Source organism: Carlito syrichta, unplaced genomic scaffold, assembly GCF_000164805.1.
Source record: "Carlito syrichta isolate Samal-C Ts95f unplaced genomic scaffold, Tarsius_syrichta-2.0.1 Scaffold306832, whole genome shotgun sequence".
Taxonomy (NCBI): domain Eukaryota; kingdom Metazoa; phylum Chordata; class Mammalia; order Primates; family Tarsiidae; genus Carlito; species Carlito syrichta.
This window is the reverse complement of record NW_007250928.1, coordinates 12790-25578: the sequence shown is the minus strand read 5'-3', so window position 1 is coordinate 25578 and position 12789 is coordinate 12790.

Genomic DNA, 12789 nt, shown 5'->3' with positions numbered 1-12789 from the left:
TTCCCTTCGAAGATTAGAAGTGAGATATTCATTAGAACAATGACTCCCTGGCGCCATTGGACTCTCCATGGACCGAGACTGGTGTGATTGGGATCAGGAAGTGAGACTGGATCTCTGCTTTTCTTTGCTGGTCTTAAACTCTTCACTGGTGAAATAAAAAACTTATTCAAATCATCCCTAAAACCTTTTTCAGTTTGCAAGTCTCTGATTTACTAAGTCAAGCAACTGCTATTTGAGAATGTGTCTACATTGACCACATTTTTGTTTTTCACTTCCACAAATATTTCCCCAGGGTGTGTTGTATACCTGGCCCTTAGAAAGTCACTGTATAAAAAGTTTGTCAGGAGTTTGTAACCCAATGTCTTGCAGAGAAGAGAGTTAATTTTAAAAATAATGGCATTTTGATGTGATTAGTACTATATAAATGATATAAACTTTTTTATAGAAGGATATTTCAAACATGATTTGAGAGATTTACCTTCTGTCATATTTTCTAGTTGCCAGGGTGCCTTAAGAGTGGTTGACAGATCTCACGCTAACATTATTGTATGCACACATGTTTTTTGAATAAGAACGCATCTTACCATTCACAGGCCAAGACTGGATGGGGCCTTAAGGTCCACATCATTAAAATCATACTGGGACAAAAGTAACTTTTTTTTTTTAACTATTCAAGATTCACATTTTCTTTCAGCTTCCATGGATGCTAAAAACATGCAGCTATAAATCCAAGTCCAGTTTTAAAATTATCATACCTACAATTATCACCATTAATTATTTCTTTGAATAGAAATCATACATGCTACAATTCTTAGAAATATATAGATCTATATTTCTTAGACTATAAAAAAGCCTGCTCTTCCCTACTCTTCACATTAAGACTTTGTTTCAGTCTTTGTGCTGATCTTGCTCATTACCTGAAGTAAGCTCTCACCCATACATCTGCCAAGTTACTAGAACTCACTAACCTGCCAAAATGAGGAATAACAATATACCGCGAATCAAAATGTAAACTTTAATCTTAAATCTAATTATAAATATAGATATGGCAACATGAATTTAAACATAAAATTAGGGCTTAACTTTGCAGAGTTGCCAAGTGAAAGACACATGGTTATAAGCAAAACCATCCTCTTCTCTGTCCTTCCCACATACTTTCCAATTTAATCCAGTCTTTTCTAAGCAGCACTGGAGTGCTGTTATCCTGTTTTTATTTTTTACACATACCTAAAATCTAGCATGAAATAACAACAAAAATACTTTAAATGATTGGAAGAAAATTTAATTTTGTTACTGACATAAAACAAACTAATAGAATGAAATAAAAAGTCATTCAAACAATAAACATTGCAGGTTATACATATGTGTATTAAAAATTACATAAATAAAAATGTAAAAGGCTATATCCAGCTAGTTATTTATTAAGTTTCTAAATGCTTTTAAAGATTCTGAGTTGACTAAGCAACAGAACTCTTAAGAAATACTTTCTTGAATTATTTTATGCCTGATTTTTTTCCTGGTACAGCGCTATTTAATAGTCATGATTTATTGAATCTTATCTCATTTTTTAAAAAGCCTCTATTTTTTTTTTTTGGTTATACTTATCTGATTTAACCACATCATAGGCCTTCCTTTCTGTGAATCAGAGGGTAATATTTGGCTTACAGTAAAGGACATAGAAACATAGAATGTCACATTTACTTCCATGTTGCCAAAACATGAAATCTAGTAATAATAATATTACTAACATTTACTCAATGCTTATTTGGAGTCAACGCTCTTGTATTACTGCTTCATTTATTATCTGCTTTAGCTCTCCCAGTAATTCTAAGAGGCAGGTATTACTATTATCCATAAGTTTAAAACAAGGTAGCTTTGGCAAGAAGTGCCTGAATGACTTATCAGAGTTCATCTGACTAGTAAATGGTAGAGGTGAGATTCAAGCCTGATGTGTTCAGAGCTCACATTTCTAACTATATATTATATGCCTTCTAAACATAAGTAATTTCTACTCACTCTTAATTTAGAACAAGTTACCCCAAATCACACATCTCTCTCTCTCTCTCTCTCTCCAGAAAACTTCTGCTGGGGAGGAAAAAAAAAAAGACTTAATACAACTGAGAAAAAAAGAGATTTGCTGGTCACATAAGTATATAAAAATCTCTTTGGGGAAGGAGGGCTGGCCAAATTAAGAAGAGAGGAATTGGGGGTAGGAATCTAGTCCATTACCTATTACCTTATTACAAAAAACTCAAAATCCCAGGAAGAAACCTCTGTATAGAATTGGGGATTTAAAGTGCAAGAGTTATTGACTTATTGAACTACACTGTAATAAGTTTCTGTTGGAAATATTTTTCATTACCGAATGTTTTAAAATTATAGCTTTACCTATTTATAAACACAAGCAAAAATTGATTTCTTTAACTCAGTATTTTTTCAGTTGACTTAAAAGTATTGATTCTGGGTACACAATATAAAATTACATGCTTAAATTCAAGGGTATGAAAAGTGGGTTGAAACATGAAAAGCAGTCCAGTTCTTTTCTTTGCACCTTACTTGATTAGATCATTTTCAAAAATTAATTTACGTTTTCTCAAAAGCCTTACATTTTCTTCTATATCCCAGAGAGACATATTGAGAGAAAACATTGGTTCATCAAATGTTTCTTTTCAGGTTGGTTTGCACCTGTTATAAGAAGAGATTTGTTTCTGGGGTCTTTGATGACAACACAAATAGACTTAAGCTAATACATGAGTACTCAAACTCAAAAAGGTGCGAATTCGTTTCTTGCATACATTGATCATATCTTCTGGTATGAGGTGATCTTTCTGTTCTGCTCAGGCTCTATTCAATGTTCCTGACCTAGAAGACCCATACCTGGCTTGGGTGTAGTTCCGGAGACATCCTTATGACATTCTGGAAAATTTCCAGATCACTTCCATTTTGTTTGTCTTATTATTTTTATTCTTAATTTGTCTAGTTTCTCAAATTAGTGACTGGTTTTATTGCTGACTCCTACTGGTCGTATGATTGTTTGGTTGGACTTTTTAATTTTGTAATTGCCACTGGATTTTAATTTTGTAATTGCCACTGGATTTTAATTTTGACTTCTGGCATCTGTCCTCTAGTTTCAGGTTATCAAGATGAAAGTTTCCTACTCTGAGCTCCAGTTCAGCTCTATGAAACATGTCCTAACTGGCATTGCCTTTCACTCATGCTCTATGAGGAATTAGAAATTATTATTTTCCTTCACCAAGAGGGAGTAGGATAAGTGAAGAAGGCAGGGAATTGTTATGGGAAAGATAAATATCCATGGAATTGGTGTTAAACTTAATTTGTTCACTAAATATTAAATTAGAATTATGAAATTTTATTTAAAACTGTGATTAACTTATTTTCAAAGACACGACTCTCATTTTCTAATGCTCAGTTCCTACTGCAACTAAGCATACTTTTAAGAGGAAATGCAAAACATGAGCTAAATTTTTCTCTTCATAATTTTGGCATTGCCTAGAATATCTTTTAAAAGTTAATTATGAAATATTAGATACCATTATATCTTATTGTTAAAGTTCTGATGATATGTTTTGATCACATGATAACACCACCTAAAGTTAGTTTAGCATTTAGATTTCATTTTTAGGATGTCTTTTGGATACTCATTAGCTAGAATATCATATCTTATTATTTTCCAAATAGAATAGATCCTAAATTTATCATTTCTAAGTAGTACATAACACCCTTATGCTTATTATTCTCTATTTCCATCTATCAACTATTACTAGGTTTCAAAACACCGAATAAATATTACCTCTTCTGTGAATCCTTCCCTAATCTTTCCAGTTGGAATTAGTTCTTTCTTATTCCAACATCCCATATTACAAGTACTTTTATTTCATTCCACTTCTTAATATTAAATTTTCACTGTATCTCTGATTCCTCCACTACATTTTTGGATACTTCATAGTGATAGCAGCATCTAACCTTTTTTGTTTCTATTTCAGCAATTTAGCTTGATAACCTGACATATTAAGTAATGATAAGTTTTACCTTAATTAAACCGGTGATCTGTTTTAGCTTTACCAGGTTTACATGGCCTGCTTTTGAGATTCCATTTTAGGATCCCTTTTTAGTTATGTGCTAAAATATTCTTAGCTTTGTAATTATCTTGTTAAAGATAGTGGCTCCTATTTAAAAGTCAATTGATGGTTTACTGTCTTAACCTTGGTATCAGGCAACCTCCTTGAGTCCCCTCCCACTGTGGGAGCTTTTCAGTCCTCTCAATAAATCTTACATTCAAAAGAAAAAACACTTGATTAGTATTACACTTGATTAAAATCCAAATTACTGGAGTGGTCAGTCCTATCTCCCTATTTCCTTCCAGTTGTTCACCTGTATTTCAACTAACTTTAACTTTGGCCAGATTATTATATTAGTCATGTTTTCCCAAACTCCTATCCAAAGACACTCACACACACACACACACACTGCCATGACTTTGGGAAAATTTTCTGGACAAGGTAGTTATCAATATTTACTCTGTAAGGCTACAGAGATGATTAAAATAAGTAATGTATGTAGAGCAAATGCAAATGTGTAATACATATTCAATAAATGGTGACTGTCTTCACAGTTCCACATCCAATTGAACTTTATGAAATAGATAGGAATGTGTTTAGGTAGTTATTATTATCATAATTTTTTTCCTTTATTTGTGTGTGTTGGAGTCTCACTCTGTCACCCAGACTGGAGTGCAGTGGCACGCTCCTGGCCACCACAGCCTCGACCTGCTGGACTCCGGCGATCCTTCTGCCTCAGCCTTCCAAGTAGCTGGAACTACAGGTGCAAGCTACCACGCTCGGCTAATTTTTTTGGATTTATTGTAGAGATGAGGTCTCGCCAATTTGCCAAGGCAGGTCTCGAACCCTCGGGCTCAGGCAATTCACTCACCTCGGCCTCCCAAAGTGTGGGATTACAGGCTGAGTCACCGAGCTCGGCCCATAATTTCTCAACTGAGAACTTGAGATAAAGTCAAGTGACCAGCTCCAAATCACATATACAATAGTCAAGAGATTGTCTTGAACTTTGAACCATTTGTTCTCCTGCTCTAAGATAATTTGCACATTGGAAAGTATCAGACACTAACATGCAGAGAAACGAATGTTTGATCTTTCCAGAAGTATTTGAAAGTTAAAATAGAACTGGGCTGTAATGTAAAGGAAGATTCTCTATTGGTAGATGTCCGACAGCTGAAGCAGTTTTCGGGAATTCCTTAAATACAACAGAAAACAGCTCTTCTATATTGCATATACTATATGCTAATATTTTTTGTCTCCACCAAGAGATGAGCCTACTGACACAACACTTTGAATAAAACTGCTATAATAAAAAATGTGAAATAAGTTTTTTGTTTTGTTTTTTGAGTTCCTAGGCTGGAGTGCAGTGGCACGACTATGGCTCATTGAAGCCTTGAACTGCTTGACACGCTATCTTCCTGCCTCAGCCTCCTGAGTAGCTGGGAATATAGGCATAAGCCACTGCACTTGGCTAAATCTTCTATTTTTTTGTAGAAACTCACTCTGTTTCCCAGACTGTGTGAAAGTATTTTTAATGACAAATAGTCCTCTGTGTCTGAAGCATAGTTAAATGCAAATACAGACCAGAAGTAAAGCATTATGAGAGTTAAGACCTAGAAGGTAGATTGACTCATTTTCACAAATGACTATTTTTCTCTGCTACGTTCCAGAACTATGCTAACAATAGAGACATAATAAGAGCAAGACATAGTACTCCTACCCTTTAAAAATGTGTTTTGAGAGAATACATTTGAGAGAAAAATGATCATGCTAGAATAAGTGTAATGGCTGCTGTAGGTTAAGTGGGAGCATGAAGAAAGTAATCTAACTGCCTCTACCTGGGAAAGTGAAGTAAGGTTTTATAAAGAAGGGGGACCTGAGTTAAGACTTAAAGAATGTGTAAAAATACTAAGTGATGAGCAAACCCTATACTCAAAAGCATGTCTGGATGAAAATACAAGTCTTGGAAGTGAGTGTTATATTTGGGCCAGAATATAAAATAATTGGGGACATAATCTTGGAAATGGAAAAATTAAAAAATAGGAAACTGTCTTAATAAGTAGCAAGATGGGTGCCTCATAATTAAGATAAAATTAATGCAACTCTCCTATCATTCCAGATTTAACACATATAGCCTCATGCCCATTATTAGAACATTTTATGATAGACCTAGGTTTTTAAAACCAACACACAATCATTTACCTATAATAATCACAATTTGCTTATTTTTACAGAGCTATTAAATATACCCCATCCTGAATTAAGGAGATTAGAGAAGTCTGAGCTATATATAGTCAAAAAGACTGAAAACCTCAGTAACTAGAACAGACATTTGCTTATTGGCATAGGTACACCGAAGGATGTCCTCTCCTCCCGTTACTAACATGTCAGGATTTTTAACAGATGTTATTAAGACACCACAGTAATGCAGAGATGTATGTAAGTTGAGAGCATAATCACTATGAGGACAGAAGCCTGATGATTTGACTGTGTTGAAATTACTCCGGTGTCCCTCTAATTTGTCACATGACTTAATGTTTAACTCTGTTATATGGTTTTAAAATCTGGGTTCTTGATGAATTCTTTTTCTTTTCATGAAGTAGATGATTGTAAACTGACTCTTCATGTTCCCAAACCACTGAACATTTTAAAAATTGGTTTCCATGAAATAGAAGTGGTTTCAAAGGAAGTCTTGGCTCAACTAGCTTCTGTTTGGGGACTTTGACTGCCAGGATACCCATTCAAAGAAAGATGATGATTTCTAAATTATTCTATTTTTACTTTGATTTCATCCCTGTAACTCTACAATTTTCTCCGTGCTACTTCCCAGGATCTCCCTCCTGTTTGTTCTCAAGATATGTTACCATTAGCAACTGCTGTTACTGGCCCATCAGCTACCAAATCTTAGCGCAGAAGTGGAAAACCTTGCAAATATAATAGTTTAAGGAAATATTTCCACACACATATTACTTGGGGTGATCTTTAGTATTCTTTTTTTGAACATGTTAATACATGAACAGCAAATGAGAATCGAGAAAATTATCTTGATTATTTAAGTATAAACTAAGTCAAACAATTAGCCTTAATGATATGGACACAGCATTAGATACTTCTTTTTGTCTTTTGACTCGACCAGTTAAACCACTTCATTTTCATGCAAACTTGAACAAACATTTATTAAATGCTTATTTGTACTAGGCACTGTGTTAAGTTTTTAGAAAATGATTAGATTAGAGAAATCAGAGCAAAAGTTCTGCTCTTGAGAAATTTACCAGTTAGAGGGCTTAGTAATTTGTCAGTTAGAGGAAGAGACACATAAAAACATGATTTTCATGAGAATATCAAAAGAACTAACACAATGCAATGTTAAATCTCTACTGGCAGAAAAAGAAACTTTAGTTTTACGTACTAGAGACTCATAGATTATGGCATTACACTCACTAGAGGATTTAGATGTTTGGATGTGTCGGGAGTGGATATTCAGCTACTGTGTCTTTGCATGAGAGACAGCAAGGAGAATTGTGGAAAAGAGCCTGAAATAACAGAGAAGGTTAAGATGTAAAAAAAAAATGAATCCATATCTCTGTGGATGGGCGGAATATTATTCAGCCCTCCTCTTGCAGACATGTGCTTAGGTCCTTAGGAGAGGAGAGAGAGAGGAAAAAAAGAAGGATCAGAGTCTCTAAATCTCTGTTAAAGACATATATAGTGTACAGCAATGTGCAACCCATGGTTGTGGTAAACACAGTAGCCTAAGTGGACAACACCCTCCAGCACATGGACCAGAATAAAAGTCAGGGGAAATTTCATGCTTTAGCATTTATGGGCAACCCTGACAGCAGCATAGGCGTCATATCATCTTCTGCATGGGCACTGGCAATTTTGGCCTGGGCACAGGAAGCACTGGCTGCTTTGGCATTGTCTCTGCGGCTTTGTGGTGATTTTAGCATTCTCAGCAGCACTCTTTTTCCATTTATTGGAGGGATAGGGAAGGAAAATGACAGATAGCACATGACCAGCACGAGAAATTACATTATTGTCAGCACATGTATGACATCCTTGGCAAACACTAAGAACTAGGATGTTAGATTTTGAAGGGGCATAGAAATATTCACAACACTGGACAAAGGCAGAACAAAGAACATCATTTACAACTGTTATTACAACACTAACTGTCCCATTTTAAATTTTTTCTTTTGGATGACTTTTATCTACAGAAAAAAAACCTATAATTAAAACATATTCATTCTAAAAATCACATACTTTTTATATTTTCTTTTTTTTTTTTTTGAGCTGGAGTCTCACTCTGTCGCCCAGACTGGAGTGCAGTGGCCGCTCTCGGCCACCGCAGCCTCGACCTGCTGGGCTCTGGCGACCCTTCCGCCTCAGCCTTCCAAGTAGCCAGAATTACAGGCATGTACTACCACGCCCAGCTGATTTTTTGATTTATTGTAGAGATGAGGTCTCGCTGCCCAGGCGGGTCTCGAACCCGCGAGCTCAGGCAATCCACTCACCTCAGCCTCCCAAAGGCGCGGGATTACAGGCTGAGCCACCGAGCCCGGCTATATTTTCTAAACACTATCCTATTACCAATTTAGATCAATAAGAAGCAGTTAGCCTGTACCTAAAAAATTTAGCCCTCTGACAGAAAAATGCCTTCACTGAATCTAATCTAAAGACCTATATGTTAGTTAAATCCATTTTTAAAAAGAGTTGTAGAAGACATTTATGTATGATCTATTAATTTGTTCTTTCACAGATGTACCAGGTATCAACTTAGTATTGCTCATAATCATATTCACCCTTCTTCTTTGCCCTGTTATATACTGGGGCTCTACTGTGAATCTTGTCAACTGGTAAAATGTAAGTCTTCATCAATAAAGGGCATAGGAGGTAAATTGTGGGTGAAAGAGGAAGGAAGGCTCTTCCCTCATGGTTGATCCTCCACTATTATTATTATTTATTCTCAGACTATATTTCCCTAGAGGAAACCACCAGCTCAGTCCTTGTTTTAAAATATTTATTTATTTATTTAATAGTCGTGGGGTACAAGTGAGGGTTTACTACATAAGCAGGTTGCATGCAGGTGAAGTTTGGGCTTCTAGGTGGCCCTCCTCCCTCTGGTAGTGAACATGGTACCCTTTGTGTTGTTCCGTGTTACTCTCCTCCTTCCCTCCCTTCCTTAGCAGTGCCCAGAGATCGCTGATCCTTCCCTTGTGCTCATGTGACCAATTTTCAGGGCCCAAATATGAGTATGAACACGTGGCAATCAGTTCTTTGTTTTTGTGTTAGTTCACTTAGTATGATGGTCTTCAGCTGCATCGAAGTTGCCGTGAAGACCGTGCTTTTATTTTCCTTTATGGCTGCATAATATTCCATCATGTATATGTACCACATTTCTTTATCTAGTCCATTTTCAGTGGGCATCTGGTTGGTTCCATGTTTTTGTTACTGCAAGCAGTGGCTGCAATAAACATGTGTGCAGATGTCTTTGGTAGAGTGATTTATGTTCCTATGGGTATATTCTCAGGAGAGAGATTGCTGGATTTTATGGAAACACAATTTTTAGTTCTTTGAGGTGTCATCCAAATTGCTTTCCATAGAAGTTGAACTAGCTTACATTCCCACCAACAGTATAGAATCATCCCTTTTTCTCTGCAACCCCACCAGCACTTGTTGTTTTTTGACTTATTAATGATAGCCGTTCTTACCAGTGTTAGGTGGTATCTCATTGTAGCTTTGATTTGCATTTCTCTGATGATTAGTGAGGCTGATCATTTTTTCATGTGTTTGTTGGCTACCAAGTAGCTCAGTTCTTAAACAGACCAACTCTGGCCTGTTCATAGTTTCCACAATGGCAGGCTGCTTCCACACACCAGCTCTAGGCTAAATTCTCTGGCAGTTTTCTTGGCCATGGGCAGACATGTGTGTACCTGTGGTTGCCATGACATGCCGTGCCACTGAGGTCTGAATGTCAGCCTTGGGGACAAGGTCCTTCTCCTAATCCTTAGTTCCTTAATTGTGTACTTTCTCTCAGGCTAGAGGTAGTAGGTGCTTTTTTGCAGCTGTCAATTCTGAACTTCATAGGAGTTCTCTTTTACTTCTTTTAATAGCTAACTACTTTCCAATAGTCAACAATTCTTTACATTAAATTTTATTTCTTCAAATGACTGATGTGTTTTTAATCTTCTGATTGAACTTTGATGATTATACACCAATTTCTATCATGTTATTCAAAATGATACATAGATATCCAAATGACTAATTTAGCATTGCAAATAAAAATAAATGATTTTCTTCTTTATTATATAATGAAAATCCACTGCGTTTTAATTTTTATTTAGGTTTTCAGGAAACTCAGAGTACAAAATACATAGTACTAAAAAAAGAATGGAATCCTGATATCAGACTTGGATTACTTTTTCTAGAGTTTTAACTTTCTAAACATTTAAAAGTTTTTGGTTCCATCCTCAAGTCATTTCATTATGTAATGCAAATATTCAAAAATCCAAACAAATAAAAAATCCAAAAGAGCCAGGTAGTAAAGAACCAGGTGTTATGTTGTTTAGGCTTTTTGGGTCACGAAGTCTCTGTTGCAACTATTCAACTCTGCTAAAGAAGCTACAGAGAATACAAAAATGAGCAGGAGTGACTATGTGTGCAAGTAAAATTTTAATTAAAAAAGGTATCAGGTTGGATTTGTCCTTAAGGATATAGTTTGCCAATCCCTGCTTTAGATGATAATCCCATTACACAGATTTGCAGTAAAAATATTACATTTGAAATGTGATTTGTGAAATGCATTATTCTTATTATAAAGCTATGGAGTTATAAAAAATATGTATAGAGTCAAATGAACCTGAAAGTTGATCTAAAATGATTTTTTTCTTTTAGGGAGGGTGCAGAATTTGGTAGATAGAGTTTTAGTTTTAAAGCTAAACTACATTTAAATACTAACACTGCCATGTTCTGTCTGTGGGCATATGAGTAATTTAATTTATCTCTCTAAACTTTATTTTTTTAATGCAAAGTAGATATATTAATATTTTTACTTAAAAGCATGTGACCATGGTCACTACTAACACAAATTTAATGAGTTCTTAGTCTGTGGAGAATATTATTTTAAACAGTAGAAACAAACTGCCCTTTAGAAAAATAGTAGATTAAGACTGCCCTTTAGAAAAATAATGCTGATTTGGGGAAAATAGAACAGATATATGGATAGTTGTTGTAAAGGAACAACTATATACATGTATTTTGAAGTTTACTATGTTAGCACTGGTCCAATATCTTGTCCTTTAAATATTTGTTCAATATTAATTTAGAGGAAATGCTTTTCACTCTGTTAGGGTGGGATCTCAGCCAAAGAAGAAAGAACAGCTGGTGCTATATCCAGTCTAACTACTTAAAATAGACTATTTTAAAAAAGAGTCTAAAATTCCTTTATTTGTCAAGGTCAAGTGCTATCTATGCTCAGTTACCAGAGGAGCTTGGTAGTAAGTTGACTTCAACTAGAGAGTATATATGATTTTTTATATTCTAATTTCTAACTATATACAGTTTGAGTATCCATTATCCAATATGCTCAGGACCAGAAGTGTTTTGAATTTTTGATTTGTTTGGATTTCAAAATATTTTCATATATATAATGAGATGTCTTGAGGATGGGATCAAAATCTGAACATACAATCTATTTACATTTTATGCACATAGATTGATGGTAATTTTATTTTTCCCTTGGGGATGCCAAATAGACTGTGTATTATACAGCTGCATTTTGATTGTAACCCATTCCATGAGCCAAGGCTCAGTATGGAGTTTTCCACTTGTGGCATCATGTTCATACTCAAAAAGTTTCGGATTTTTCAGCATTCAGAATTTAAAGCCGGGCTCAGTGACTCAACCTGTAATCCCAGCACTTTGGGAGGATGAGACGAGTGACTTGCCTGAGATCATGGGTTCGAGACCCACCTGGGCAACTTGGCAAGACCTAATTTCTACAATAAATCAAAAATTAGCCAGGCATAGCGCATGCCTGTAGTTCCAGCTACTTGGAAGGCTGAGGGGGGAGGATCGCCGGAGCCCAGCAGGTCAAGGCTGTGGTGACTGGGAGTGTGCCACGCATTCCAGTCTGGGTAACAGAGTGAGATTCCAACTCAAAAAAAAAAAAAAGAATTTAAGTTTATTTGATTAGGGATGATTGACCTGTAGATGTTTTATCAAAAGACTCCAGTTTCTGACTACATATATTCACAGGTACACACACACACACACACACACACACACACACACACACGATTCCTGACTTACAATGGTTCAAGTTATGATTTTTGACTTTATGGTGGTGCAAAAACAATATATATACAGTAAAAATCATACTTCAAATACTCAATCAATCATTCTGTTTTTCACTTTCAGTACAGTATTCAATAAATTACATGAGATATTCAATACTTTATTATAAAATAGGATTTATGCTTGATGATTTTGCCCCTCTGTAGGCTTATGTAAGTGTTCTGAACATATTTAAGGTAGGCTATGCTATGCTATGATGATTGGTGGGTTAGGTGTATAAAATCCATTTCAATTCAAAATATATTTTCTACTTTAAGGATGTGGGGTACAATTCAGGATTAGTTATACAAGTAGTCATTGTACAGGTAAAGTTTGGGCATCCCTTTGGTCCCTGCTTTGTCTGGTTTGAGATCAGGTA